The sequence below is a fragment of the Mytilus californianus genome, unplaced genomic scaffold (genome assembly GCF_021869535.1).
Source record: "Mytilus californianus isolate M0D057914Y unplaced genomic scaffold, xbMytCali1.0.p SCAF_2, whole genome shotgun sequence".
Taxonomy (NCBI): domain Eukaryota; kingdom Metazoa; phylum Mollusca; class Bivalvia; order Mytilida; family Mytilidae; genus Mytilus; species Mytilus californianus.
The window spans coordinates 120,243,334-120,257,962 of record NW_026262668.1 but is presented as its reverse complement, the minus strand read 5'-3'; the positions used below and the strand labels follow the sequence as shown (position 1 = coordinate 120,257,962).

At 34.0% G+C, this 14,629-nt stretch overlaps 1 long non-coding RNA gene across 1 annotated transcript; it reads left to right on the top strand.

The window, feature by feature from the left end:
* Positions 1 to 4,282: 4,282 nt before the first annotated feature.
* Positions 4,283 to 13,181, top strand: LOC127728741 (uncharacterized). Its single transcript, XR_007994348.1, has 3 exons — positions 4,283 to 4,723; positions 6,065 to 6,391; positions 9,898 to 13,181. It is a non-coding gene; the product is annotated as an uncharacterized LOC127728741 (long non-coding RNA).
* The last annotated feature ends 1,448 nt before the right edge of the window (positions 13,182 to 14,629 follow it).

The following is a 14,629-nucleotide window of genomic DNA, read 5'->3' as shown; positions in this document are numbered from 1 at the left end:
TATGTGTAGGCCTGGGTATTTTGGAGAAAACTGTCAGTATGGTAAGTCAAACGACATTTAAGTTAACGATGGAGAATATGTTTCAAGTCCCTAAACCAAAAGATATATGCGATTTCAATACCTTAATGAACAGGCATGAATCTGACATTTGAGTAAAGAGGGCGTACGACCGTGCTTATCCACAACACTACAATAGCCTGCCATCCACCCGCAACCCTTCTACGACTGTTCACCTTCGTCAAAACCTTCTAGATTTTTCTTCTTCGGTAGCGCTCTCTCTCACAACTCTTTCAGATCATCCCACTTTATGTCCGCTCTATCTCTTACTTTATTTCCCCTTTTTCGAATTTCACAACCCTTAAGCCCCATCTTCCTGTACCTTTTAAAACCATCATTTGTTGCTGTCCATTCTCTCAGATAAGCGTACTTGTTTAAGCTCATGTTGAAGGCCGTACGGTGACTTTTAAGATTTTGTATGTTGTTTGGGTGTTGTCGCAGTAACACATTTTCTACATCTTCCTTGATTCATATGAAAAAAAACCATTGTTTTCACATTTATTGTATCACTTGACAGCAAATATTTAGCAGCACGTAGTGATGATTTCTGTCGTCTTTCTCCGACGTCGTCGCCCGTGTCACACTTGATAAATCCACAACTCCTTGAAAACAGCTTGACAAAATTCAACCAAACATAGAAATATTCTTCTACAGGGCATGCATTTGTGTGCTTGCAACTTTAAGTTTTGATCTAAGGGATTTCTTTAGATTTCCCACACCAAAACACGGACTTGTATAAGTTTGTGCTAGAGTCTGGCGATTAATAAATGTCCTAAAGGTACGGACGCTTGTCTAGAGTTTGGCGATTAAGATGTGTCTCAAAGATACGGGCGCTTGTCTAAGAGTCTGGCGATTACGAACCGTCCTCAAGGTACGGACACTTGTCTAAGAGTCTAGAGATTAAGGACCGTCCTCAACGTACGTGTGCTTGTCTACGAGTCTGGCGATTCAGAACCGTCCTAAAGGTACGGACGCTTGTTTAAAGTTTGGCGATTAAGATGTGTCCCCAAGATACTGGCGCTTGTCTAAGAGTCTGGAGATTAAGGACCGTCCTCAAGGTACGTTTGCTTGTCTAAGAGTCTGGCGATTCAGAACCGTCCTAAAGGTTCGGACGCTTGTCTAGAGTCTGGCGATAAAGATGTGTCCCCAAGATACCAGCGCTTGTCTAAGAGTCTGGCGATTACGAACCGTCCTCAAGGTTCGGGCGCCTGTCTAGAGTCTGACGATTAATGATTGTCCTAAAGGTACGGATGATTGTCTTAGAGTTTCAAGATTCGGAACCGTCCCCAAAGTTCGGACACTGATCGAGAGTATGGCGATTAAGATGTGTTCCCAAGTTACTGGCGCTTGTCTAAGAGTCTGGCGATTACGAACCGTCCTCAAGGTTCGGACGCTTGTCTAGAGTCTGACGATTAAGAATTGTCATCAAGGTAAGGGTGATTGTCTTAGAGTTTCGAGATTCAGAATCATCTTCAAAGTTCGGACGCTTTTCAAGAGTATGGCGATTATGAACTCTCCTTAGGGTACTGACCTTTTTATAGAGTCTGGCGATAAGAACTGTTTTTAAGGTACGGACGCTTGTATAGAGTCTGGCGATTAAAAACCTCAAGGTACGGACGCTTTTAAGATCCGTTCGAAAGATTCAGACGCGTATCGAGAGTCTGGCGATTAAGATGCGTCCCTAACGTACGGATGCTTGTCTAAGTTCTGGCGATTAAGTGCCGTACTCAAGGTACGGATGCTTATTTAGAGTATGGTGATTAAGAACCGTCCTCAAGGAACGGGCGTTTGCCAAGAGCCGATCAAAGAACTGTCTTTAAAGTACCGACGCTAGAACAGAGTGACGATTAAGATCCGTCTTCAAGGTAAAGTCCCCAAGGTACGACGCTTGCTTATAGACTGGCGAATAAAAACCGTCCTCAAGATATGGACGCTTGTCTAGAGCTTACGATTATGAACCGTCATCAAGGTAAGGACACTTGTGTAGAGTCTGGCGATTAGGAACCGTTCTTAAGGTACAGATGCTTGTCTTAAGTCTTTCGATTAAGAACCGTCCTCAATGTACGGATGCTTGTTTAGAATATGGCGATAATGAATTGTCCGCAAGGTACTGACATTTGTCCAAGAGAGTTAGCTATTTAGATCCGTACCCATGTGAAGGACAATTATCCACCATTGTTTTGTGATTTAAAAAGGTACATTGTATAGGATATTTGTTAGTTCAGACGGTTAGTTGGATTGCATTTTATAAACGCTAATTCGTTTCCCTTTAGTCACATGATGAAACCAATTGTATAGAATAACTATTTACCTGTAAAATATAGAATTAAAAATATCCATATAAAAAAACACAATAAAATGAAAATAATAATTTACTATAATTTTGTGCGTCCTAAGCGCTTTTCTTGATTAACATTCTCCGGGAATGCTCAAACCTAAAAATTGAAGCCAATAGTGTATAAATACCTGAAAATGTGGAGAGCTATATGGCCAAAAGAGACATGTATAAAACGAACAGCTAAATTTATCAAAGATCAGCTTTATCTCAATTCATAAACGGAAAATTAAAGAAACGTATGTTATAAATCTTGTCAATACGGAAGCGCAGAATACTTAGCCGATGACTCGGCTATCAATAATACTTCTTTTTTTCTTGAAAGTATTCAGGAGAGAATTATGTTCTGCATTTTATCTAAAACTTGTCTCTCTGTCATTCAATTTTGTTTGAACTTTCAACCAAAAATAATTATTATTTAAGATGTTGATGATAAGTATTACTGCATATGTAGGGGCCACTGAAATGTTTCTCGGCGAAATTGAAAGATTACTTTTGTCGTGAGGTTTTTCTCTCAACCAGCCTTCGTTGTCAATTTCCCGATGTAAACGAAGATGTGAGGTAGATTTATCTGTATTTGTGGTATTCTTTTTCAAGTTTGATTGTATAGATGCGTGCAACATAGTCCCCAAACTTTGAATTATATATCGTGATATCATAATTTGTATATGCGGAAGTTACAGGATGATGATAGGTCTTTCTCATTCTTCCTGAGATCCTCCTGTATGAAGTCTGTTTCTTATGAATAAAAGAACAAGTCGACAAGAAGAAGAGCACAGTTGCTTCGTGTTTCAGACAGTTTCCTATATTCTTTTTTTTTCATGGCTTTCAAAACATTTGGGATACATTTATACGAATAAAAGAAGAAAGATGCAGAAGATACTAAAGGGAGATTCAAGTCATAAGCTGAAGAGAAACTGACAACATCGTGGCAAAGAAAAACGAAATTCGACGAAAAGACAAACAAGTCCACAAAACTCCTACATCACAAAGTAAAGACTGAGCAACACGAACACTTCCAAAAACTGGGAGTGATCTCAGAAGCTTCGGAAGGGTAAGCAAATCCTGCTCCACTAGTTGTACCGTTCATGTTAATCATTGAAAGTACAAATTGGGTGATAAGTCGCATCAATCGCCACAATCGAGGAAAAGAGGATGGGATTATGGTGAAGACATTTGGAATATATATATATATATTTCACTTTTTTTGTCTTTTGGAAAATGTTGTTTGTGCTGTATTTAGACCCCTCTAACAAGAAATTTGTTTTGCATGCACACGTATTACGGTTTTTATCCAACGCAATCATAGGTTTGAACGTTGTTTTCAATTTAGACTTGTTATTATATATATATATATATATAAGTACGACTGAACCAGTGACAAAGTTTCGAATCCCGACGAGGGAAGAACAAAAAATTTGCGAAAGCAAATTTACAGATCTAACATTGTTGGGCTGATGTTTAGACGAGTAGTTATATATATAAGTACGTCTGAACCAGTGACAACTATACAACAGATTTATCCATCGGATCACCAGCAGTGATTGTGATACATGGCTGTGTACATTCTGTATATACAAATCGTCTAAACATCAGCCCAACAATGTTAGATCTGTAAATTTGCTTTCGCAAATTTTTTGTTCTTCCCTCGCCGAATAAAGTAACCAAACTTTGAATTGTTCAGTGAGACCTGCTTCTTAGTGTATCCTTTGATGATTTCAATTTAATAATAGAACATATTGATTTTGGCTCTAATTATTGGATCACACTAATTTGTTTTAAAATTACACTATAAATATGAAGCGCATTATCCCTATTTATCTTAATTTACATCCCTCTCAGACAAAGCTGATCTTAGTTGGATTTGGCTTTTCTTGTTAGGCCCTTATGGTAATATGGGTCCTCAAATATTTATTCATCATTGGCTACTTTCGTATTTGAGCATTCCTGATGAAGATAAATCCAGAAAAGCGTTACGAACACACCAACTTTATTAAGTGTTATATGCATTTTACACAGCCAAAAATCATTCATTCCATCTAGAAGTTCCAGTCCTAGAAATAGACAATGAACGTGTATGCAGATTCAACGCCATAAAAACGTTATCGTGTCGACTAACCGGTGATCTGTCATACAAACTGTTACCCTGGATCCACAGTGTAAAGGACAAAGTCATACGGCAGGTAAACTCCAGCATTATTGGAAATAAAGTAACCGCTCAAGTAGGACCTTGCAGTTCTGAAGATTTTGGAACATACACTTGTACAGCATGGAAAGAGATAAATGGCCATATTACCGAGATAAAGAAAATAATATTTCTGAATATACAAGGTAAATCAAATATTATGTAAATTATGCAATCATATAAGTTTATATATATATATATATTTAAAAACAACCATTTGTATGGGTAATGACATGGTTTTTAACATACCTTTCCTAAATTGTCCATTTATAAATGAAATTATAAAGAAACTGAGGTTGCAACTCCTTCAGGTAAAGTTGAGCTTAGATGGATTTGGCTATTATTTTAAGGAGGGTCTTTTTTTGGTTATATAGCTCTCCAACTGTCTGATTTTCAAATATTCAGCTTTATCGTTCCCTATGAAGATAAATCCAGAAAAGTGCTTCGGACGCATGCAATTTATATCGTGTTTTTTCCATTTTGTTAGGACCTCGTTCATCAGGAAATAATGACTTTGAATATACCTCGACCTGTCTTTTAATCTTTGTCATGTGATGGTAGGAGTAGCTATGACATGTGACTGTTTTGTCCTTTGTACTTTAGTATGTCAGATATTACTCAGTATTGATATTTTTGAAAATTCTCTTACATGTTTGCCTTAAGACTTTTAGCTTTTTTGCTTTTGAAATAGTCTCATTTTGAGAGCTTGTTATTTAAATTTGGATCTAAGATTAGACCTTATCCAAAAATGTGTTTTGCTGAAATTGTTTTATATAAAAATGTTAATATGGGTAAAATATTATTTTGGGTAAGGTAAGTTCCAAAAAGTCTGTGTAAAATGGCCGTTTCTTGTGTCAAATATTCCAACACTTACAATTTTGTACTGTTGTGTAAAGATTATATAAGCCTTTTCAATTATCAATAAAAACTAACATTTTGAAAGGATCAGAGAATTTTACTATTTTATAATTTCTGAGGCTAAACAATCTTTCCTATCAATCCTGCTTTTTGCTATATAAGAATTTTAAACGGAATTTAACTGTATTTAGTGAATAAAAGAATTATGAAAATCTTGTTTATTCCGCAACTGAAACCCATCAATAATTTCGTAAAGATGTTATTGCTCGCGAACAAACATCATGGCATTCATGTTTATTTCACTTGTCATTTGCCTGGTCAACCTGTTTTGACCATTACAACAAATAGCAACAATACCGATTCCGGTAGGACGCACGGAATTAATAGGGTTATGTTCATGTACTACGTTCAACAAATGAAAATAAACACATGAGTAGGCTGGATTGAACATGAATATATATATATATATATATATATATATATATATATATATATATATATATATATGGATTTCATGTAGTTCCAAATCCTGCTGCTATAAAACTACTTAATATACGTAAATTACGAGTTGCTCATGCTATTTTTTTGTGAATATATTTTGACAGGAATTTGTGAATGTATTTTGACAGGAATACCAGTATGTAAAGACAGTTTTGTTACTGTTAAGAATAGATCAGCTGAGGTTACAGTACAAGTACACAGCTTTCCTTTTATAAGTAATATTAAATGGTATAAATCAACTGAACAAATAAGAAGTAACCCGTATAAATACCAAACGGAAAACATGTCTTACATTAATACAACGACCATGTTGTATGGTGTCCAGGTTCCAATTGAGGGGTATAAACTACAGCTTATTATTTCTGGAATTGGAAAAGATGACTTGGACGAATATGGAGCAAAAGTCACAAATGACTTTGGAGATGTTATGTGCCAAGCAGAATTTCGAATTCCTGGTATTTCTTTCTTTGTTCTTTGTTTATTTGTTTAACATGACAAACATGTATATATTTTTGGTCCATATATGATAAATGAATTAACTGGGAGTATGTCTGCATGCATGATACATCCTATTTGTAATTTCATTCAAAATGTTATGAAAGTGTGAGTACATACAAGCATGTCATTGTTGTGGGTAACATAATATGTTTCATAGCCAGGCTTCATATTGATGATAGATGATGCTCGAGTAATCAAAAATAATTTCAACTCCCCACATTATCACGTGACTGTACAAAGTCGGGGAAAATCATCAGTGTTTTCTCTGATTATTTATTTTAACGTATGTTTTCCAGATTATTGATAACGTGAGATCTTCGATTTGCGATTGATTTCCAACAGTCAGTTTAATTAATTATATTTAAAGGATTGAGAAAAAAAACATTGAAATTTCCAAAGATTGAAGAACACATTTTCTATTGTCTGCTTTTCAGTTTTTTGGTTAACAACTTTTTTAGCACTTATTGTAAACGTCAAACAAACGCATATTTTTGATTTTACGTCAGACCTTGCAAACACATTATTTCACGAGATTATTCAATGGATACATAGGAAAACAAATAACGTTCAGTTAAAACATTTATGCTATAAAGCTATTTCTTGTGATAGAAAATGGTGCGCTGGCATTTCCGATCACGTATTATGTTGGTGGTACAATCTCATTATTGGATATCAAGGATGCAAATATTTGGCATAACAACTATAGATAATAAAGAGTAATGTTAGAAGATTATGAATTAGTGCCAACTAAATTAAAATGTAATAGGTTTGCAAGTTGTCCACAAACATTTATATCACCATTTGTATGTATGATTGCCTTTATATGACCAGTAATCTAGATAAATGCACATTTCATATAACCATGTCCTTCGATAAAAGTCAATACTGGAGCATTTAAAAAAACATTTGTCACAGGACGACATTCGCTGGCGAACTGTGCTGAATATTATTTATTTATTGCTCACTGGCCTTGTCACTAGTTATTACTCATTGGATGTTAGTAGGATTATCATGGGGGATTTCACTAGTAGAACAGGAACTGATGAGCATTCGTGAGCACCTTAATTTACAGTCGGATTTTGGTGGGGTTCGTGGTGCTCAATCTTTAGTTCTCTGTGTATTGATTTGTGGACTTTTGTTTGTCTTTTCGTCCTTTTTTCTTTGGTTATCTTGTTTTCTGTGTTTCCTCTTCTAAAGATAGGTTTTGATTGCCCCTGTCAGCGGTTACTTATGTCTACTAAGGTTTAATTTTGTTAAAGGCAGATATTTGGATATGTGTTTTTAAATCAACAGCAACCTTTTCGACATCATACCGATTTAAGGGTTGACGTTAGATATTTAAGACAATATTGTGAACTCTACATATCTTCGGAGATTTTTTGGCTTTCATCTCATTCCAAGTATCGTTTTCAAAACAGTGTGGACGAGACTATTTTTTGGCGCGCTCAAGTCTCCCATTGACTGGTGTTAAATTAGGTGAACGTTCGTCTGTACTGCCCACATACATGAACATTACTTTTTTAATCTTAGTGTCGTATTTTTTTTCGTCCCTAACTTTGAATGTAAATCAATTAGTTTTTTTCCTCTTTTGTCTGAAACAAAGTATTTTTGTTCCTTTCCAATTTTTTTTTAGAATCAATTCATTTTTGTTTTAAAACGGCCCAACTTACACACACACACAATAATTGACGGTAGTTTATATATCAACTTCGTCCTTTTTAAGATCGCAATGAAAATGTGCATATTATAATAAATGTATCATGCAGGAAATTAATTCTTAAAATGTGGTCAAAATTTGCTCGAAAAGGAAAAAGGCAACAGCTTAATATGGATTGAAATTGAAATAATTGTTATAATTTACACAACGTTACTTTTTCCAATTATGAACATTCAAAAATTATTAAACAATTTTTTCGAAGACCACATTGTGACTTCGAGATTGAGTACAACCATGAAAGCGCTTTTCCTTTCCTTTCTTTTGCTGTTAGTTTAACTCAGTTATTTTGTGTCATGAATTGGTATTGATGTCATCTCGTATTTTTTTAGATATGAAGAAAAGGGGACCCGTTGTATGTCAATGAGACACAAACAAACGTAAAAAAAAAAAATTATTAAAAAACGGGCAACATTCATTCTTCAACAATAAAATAAGTTTTGTAAGTAAAAGACACAAATTCGTGAGATACAAGAATGATATGTCGACGAGTACTGCCATTTAGTTTATGACTAACTGTCTTTGGTCAAAGAGACAAAAAGGATCACACACAGTTTCCCCTTTACATAAAAGCATTGTAAAAACAGAAAAGTCTTTTAATTGATTAGATATACATATAAATATATACATGAACAGAGGCAATTGACTGAATGATTCAAACGATGATCCATGTGAAAAATATCCAGTTAAAAAAATGTTTTTTTTTTCATCGTCCGGAACTCTTTTCACAAACAAATCCTATGCACTGAATAAATGGTAGGTTACTCTTAAATGGGGATCACAACGTGGGAGTATTTTTTCTCTTAAGATATTTTGTGAATTAACCCCATCGACTTTTTTACAATGAAAATCCAAATGTGTAAATTATTTTTTCGATTATCTTATATTAGCTCGACACATTTACTATTCTTTAAAATGAAACTGTTGTGTGTGCTGATATAAAAAATATTTCAAACAAATTCCATTAAAGTTTTGTGAAAAGAGTTTCATTTTATGTATCGAAATGTGTAACAAGTGTTTATTTAAATCCCCACTGGAGGGCCTCTGACAGACTGAGTGAGCGTGAAATCATTGTTATCGATAGCCGATGACAAACAAGTTAAAGGTAAATGATTCAGTATTATTAACAACAAAAGTACTTCGGTTGTCCACACTATTACGGGAATACCTCTAAAAATAAGAAGATGCGGCATGATTGCAAATGAGACAACTATCCTTCAGAAACCAAATGACTAGGAAGTTAACAAAAATAGGTCACAGTACGGCCTTCAGCAACGAGCAAAACCCATACCGCATAGTCAGCTATAAAAGGCCTCAAAATGATAAATGTAAAACAATTCAAACGAGAACCCAACGGCCTGATTTATGGACAAAACAATGAACGAAACCCAAATATGATACACAGCAACCAAGTCTGGAAAAATGCGGAAAAATCCTCAAACAATTTCATAAAAGCAGGTGCGAACTTCCCCATATGTGCAATCTTCATGTGAGGTTTCGTTCACTACACATCTCATGAATTTCACTTATAAAAATTGTGCAAGTAATATCATTATATTATTTTACCTCGTCTATCACTGATCAATATAACACACTTTATTGCATACCAATACCAGGAAATGAAAAAAAGGTACTATCAACTAGATTCTTCTGGACTAAACGTATACAGAAACTTGATCAATTTATCTTGAAAAAATCGATATGCAAATAGACCAATGTGAGATTCTTTTATATTTATAATTTGTATAGGTTTGGATGACCACAAATACCTTCTGAATTGGTGGATAATACCGACCATCTTCAACGTCTTAATAGTTGTTTTTATTATGGTATGTTTTTATGCGTATTATAAACGACGAGAAAAGGGAACATTTGATACCCCGAAAATTGAAAACAACATTCCACAAAAAGAAAACATAGATGTTAAAAGCTGCCAAAATAGTTATGGAACTGTTAACGAAAACAGCTATGAAACCGTTCACGAAATCGATTTTATTAGTGAAGAAGCACTATCGGAAGTTGATCTAACAACAGAAGGAAATGGGGACAGTGACTATGAACAAATTGACACAAGCGACTATGAACAAGTAGGAAAACTTTGTGAAACAAAATTAGACGAGATGAATAACGTTCCAATATATCTTGACCTTCAGGAAAATTACATATATCCAGACAAGGAGGATGCAAAACTGTTAATGAGACAACAACATGACACAACAACAAATGACAACGCAACAGAGAACGTTTCCACTTATGATGAAGTATATTCCACAGAATGTGACTTAAGAATCGTAAGACCAAGAACATTTTAGAATATGAGAACTTTTACAACAGCAAGTAAAAATCAAATAAATAAATATTTAAAGAAAGATGTGAAGGGACTCCATGACCGAGAGATAAGAGAGACATTTCATTGATTAAATTAACATTTAGTACGCATGTCAACGCATAATATACATTCACAAGAATTACTATAAAAATACATCTGTATTTATGATTTACATTTAATTGGATGTTCACCAACTTGTGTTTTTTTCATATTAATATTTACGCTCCAAAGTTTTCTGAGTGCTATTCAGTTACACCAGGAAAGTTCCGAAACCACCCTGATCTCAGCAAATCGTAATATTTGAATGGTAACGATAAATAATCAAATATGATTTGCAATGCAATGAAAATGTTAGTTAATAATGCTAAATTTTAACTGGGCTTATATATAGTTGTGTATATGTTACACATGTAATGTGTCTTGACCTAGATACACTATACCAGAACGTGTTAAACCTTCTGACATAACAAGAAGACTAAGCAAAATCTAATCGTGCAATGTGCGAATTCTAAAACCCAAAAGAGGACTTTTCATTCATGCTCATTTTCTGAAAGTTACTGCATCTAACAACACTTTATATTAATGTCGTACGTCTGAAGCGCATTTTCTGGACTTGCCTTCACATTTGAAAAAAATGGATTTACAAGACCTTAACACACGAAGAGCTATATAGTAAAAGGGACCGAAAAATAGCCGAATAAGGTCAACTTTGCCTGGAAGGCTTTAGCTGAAACTTTAAACGATAACAATTCATGACTTGAACGGTCTAAAGTTAAGACATTGAGTAAATACCATAGCTTCCACATTCAGTAATAGAAAGAGAGAAGATACTAAAGGTTCAACCAAAAATATCGTGTCCAATAAAATCATACCATCATAGCTAATTAGAAAAATGACGAAAAGAAAAACACCAATAACAAAAAACTATACAAAAACTAAAGATTGAGCCACACGAACCTGACCACAAATCGGGGGTTCCTGTCCCACTTGTGACACCCGTCGTTTTACTCTTGCTTGTTACAATACATTGATGCCTCATTTCCAGTGATAAGCATCTTTCAATAGCGGATTGATACATGTCTCATGTCTAATCCATAGACATCACTTAATACGAAACAATCGGTACATGTGAATTATCTAACTGTTACGATTGTTTAACAACACCGAGAACAAAAGCAAATTTTATATAGAAACACTGAAGATTTATGAACAATAGAAAATAAAGTTAAAATAAGGTAAAACAATGCGGTAAGATGATTTCTCTAATAATGTGACTTACAAAAAAGTAATTTAAACAAGGATTCCAAATGGTAACATTGAAGTTATCCATTTGCAGGTTTTTCGTACGCCATCATGATAATATTGACCATTATGGTTACAAGAGCGCAATTATTCGTAATGCATTTCCCATAGGGTACCTGTGGTGTTCCATGTTTTATTTCTTGAAGACTACACAAATTAGGAAAAATGGGTAGCAGTTCCTGTTACTAGAAATGTCAGTTTTACATAACAACCAAAAAAATATATATGGTCATGCGGTAAAAATTGACTAAAATGCAGTTGAAAAACATCGGCTATTTTTTCCGCTTAATGAAAATGGCAGATTTTTAAAGGCCAACGTGCAGATATTGAATATATTTTCTATACTTTGTAAAATGTGAATTTGATTTTCTGGATTTTTAAAACCTAATTGGATAAGCTTTCGATTAAAAGTAATTCCAATCCTGTATTATCCAATCAAAAGTCGTACAAGATTCTATTCTTAGTACCATCTTGGGGTTTGGTAAAAGGTAAACCAATAATAGCGCTCTTGTAACCTTATGGAATATATATGTCCCATATTACTTTGGATTTGTTCCATTTTTCATAGCCACCATCCCGTGCCATTACCGAATTCCATTGATTACCAAAATGAGCACCATGAAGAATGTCACTAAAGAAAACGGATCTGCATACCCTCCCGGGACTTGTTAGGCCGTTATTTAGCTCGGGCTATAGTTTTCTGTGTTTTGTAGACTTGATTTTCTTTTTGTTGTTTTTTTTTTGGCCATGTTATTGTTTGTTTTCCTTCGATTTATGATTTTTTGATTTTCCTTTGGTATCTTCTGCCTCTTTTTTACACATATAAAAATGATCTTGAAACAGTTTGATATTTTTACACCAGATAAATGTACTTTTTTTGTTACAAAATCGTATATCAACTTGTTTTATTTTGACGTTCTAATTTCTATTCACTAGTATTTCTTGTAAGTATGGGTAATAATGTAACTATGAGAAAATGAATAAACATATTTTTCTAGTAGCAACTAACACAAACTGCTTGTACGTTTTTCTCAATGGAATGGTATTCAAGATGATAAAGTCAGCATTTCCGTTAAAATTAAGAATTATGAAAGTAAAACGCTGGTTTTCCAACGAAAATCATTCCATCTTTAACTCAAATTGAATACTTGATGAGATGTATGTCAAGCAGGGACCAAAAAAACCAAAGGTACAGCCTAAGGTTAAATTTAACCGAGGGATACATCAAAGGAACACAAGTCTTACTTTATTCCAAAATATATTTGTTCAAATACTGAAAATAAAACTGCATATCGATTTTGGTACACACTCTCTACGACAGCTTTGTTTTAACATTTTCAAATGTCACTTTTAATAAATAATTTGTTAATTATACGGACATATGATGTATGCTAAATTTATCACTGACAATTCCTGTAATGGTATAGCTGTAATGATATGTGTGCTATTTCAAATAAATCGTTTAGAATTGCATTGACTAGTAATATTATAGGATATTTAAAAGGGTTAAATTTTCAACAACAACAAAAAAACACACACAGGAAAAAAAATGCTGAACGAGAAAAGACGAAAATAAAAACACTACATAGAAAAAAAGTATAACAAAAATATTGAACTCCAAGGCCAATTCAATAAGGGGAAGTGCATAAAAACTGACAAAATCAAATGCTAATGGTTGGAATGGAATAAACTCAACGACAAAGACACATCAGAAACCGGAATATAACGTTAAATGCTCAGAAAAGGTACACGCACTATCCCATGCTTTACAAGTGGCACCAGTCGTGTTTTTTATGGCAAATACAAATTCGATCCTTTATCATGATTGGTGAAAGTCGTCAATGAGAATATCGTGTGCAGTATTATTTTGTATATCAAATATGAATGATTGTATTGCAGTATTGCAAAATTCGATAAAAATTTTCAATTACAATTCAAGAATATTGCACTGAAGACACGTCCGGGTATTTCATTCTAAGCCGAACACATCTAGGCGAACGAGGAAAGGGACATATACAAAGGCGCTTGTTTCGGTGAGAATTATTTTTTGACAATAAAATTGAAGTGGAGGAAAAGTTGGGGCGTTGAGTACATAATTGTGAGTGATATTTATAAGTGTTACTTATATGAAACGAGTTTCTATTGACTTTAATGTGTGGGAAATTATTGAACCAATGCATTTAATATACTAAACAATATCCTCCCTCCACTCATTTTACATTTATTACAAATCCAAAAATATTTCATTTGGTTATTGTTTGATCGAAAACATTGGCTGCTTATTAACTTTCGGATTTTAGTACCACAGTTTACGGATCGTGTTCTTGATAAATAATCAACACAGAATCATGGAGCACGTGTTAAATGAGTGAAATGATAGTGCGATGTATTTTTTTTTTGGCCATACGTTCTAATCTGTTAATTAAATTTTGTCATACTAGTTGTTTAATTATATGGAGTATTATCTTTTTCGTTCAGAATAAGTTAAAATTATATTCCTTCCACTTTGAATACGTTTTCCAATCACGGTGTTTCCCCTTCGCATTTGCGTTGTGCCATTTATGAGGTGCGAATGACAGGGTCGAGGTTAAGGTTACTGCATACGGAAAAGCTGTAGGCCAATTAGAGTACGGGAAACAATTATTCAACAGCAGTACATTTATGAAGTTTTGGATAAAATAAAGAATTTTCTTTTAAGGGGCATAAGCTGTTAAATTCGTGTTCACCGATTTGACTCAAATTCTCATATTTGAATTATAACATATTAAAACGTATATCCAAGTTATAAAAAGTCTAAAATAAACAATTTACGATGCATGGACTCGATAATGTGTATCAGCATTTCGTGTG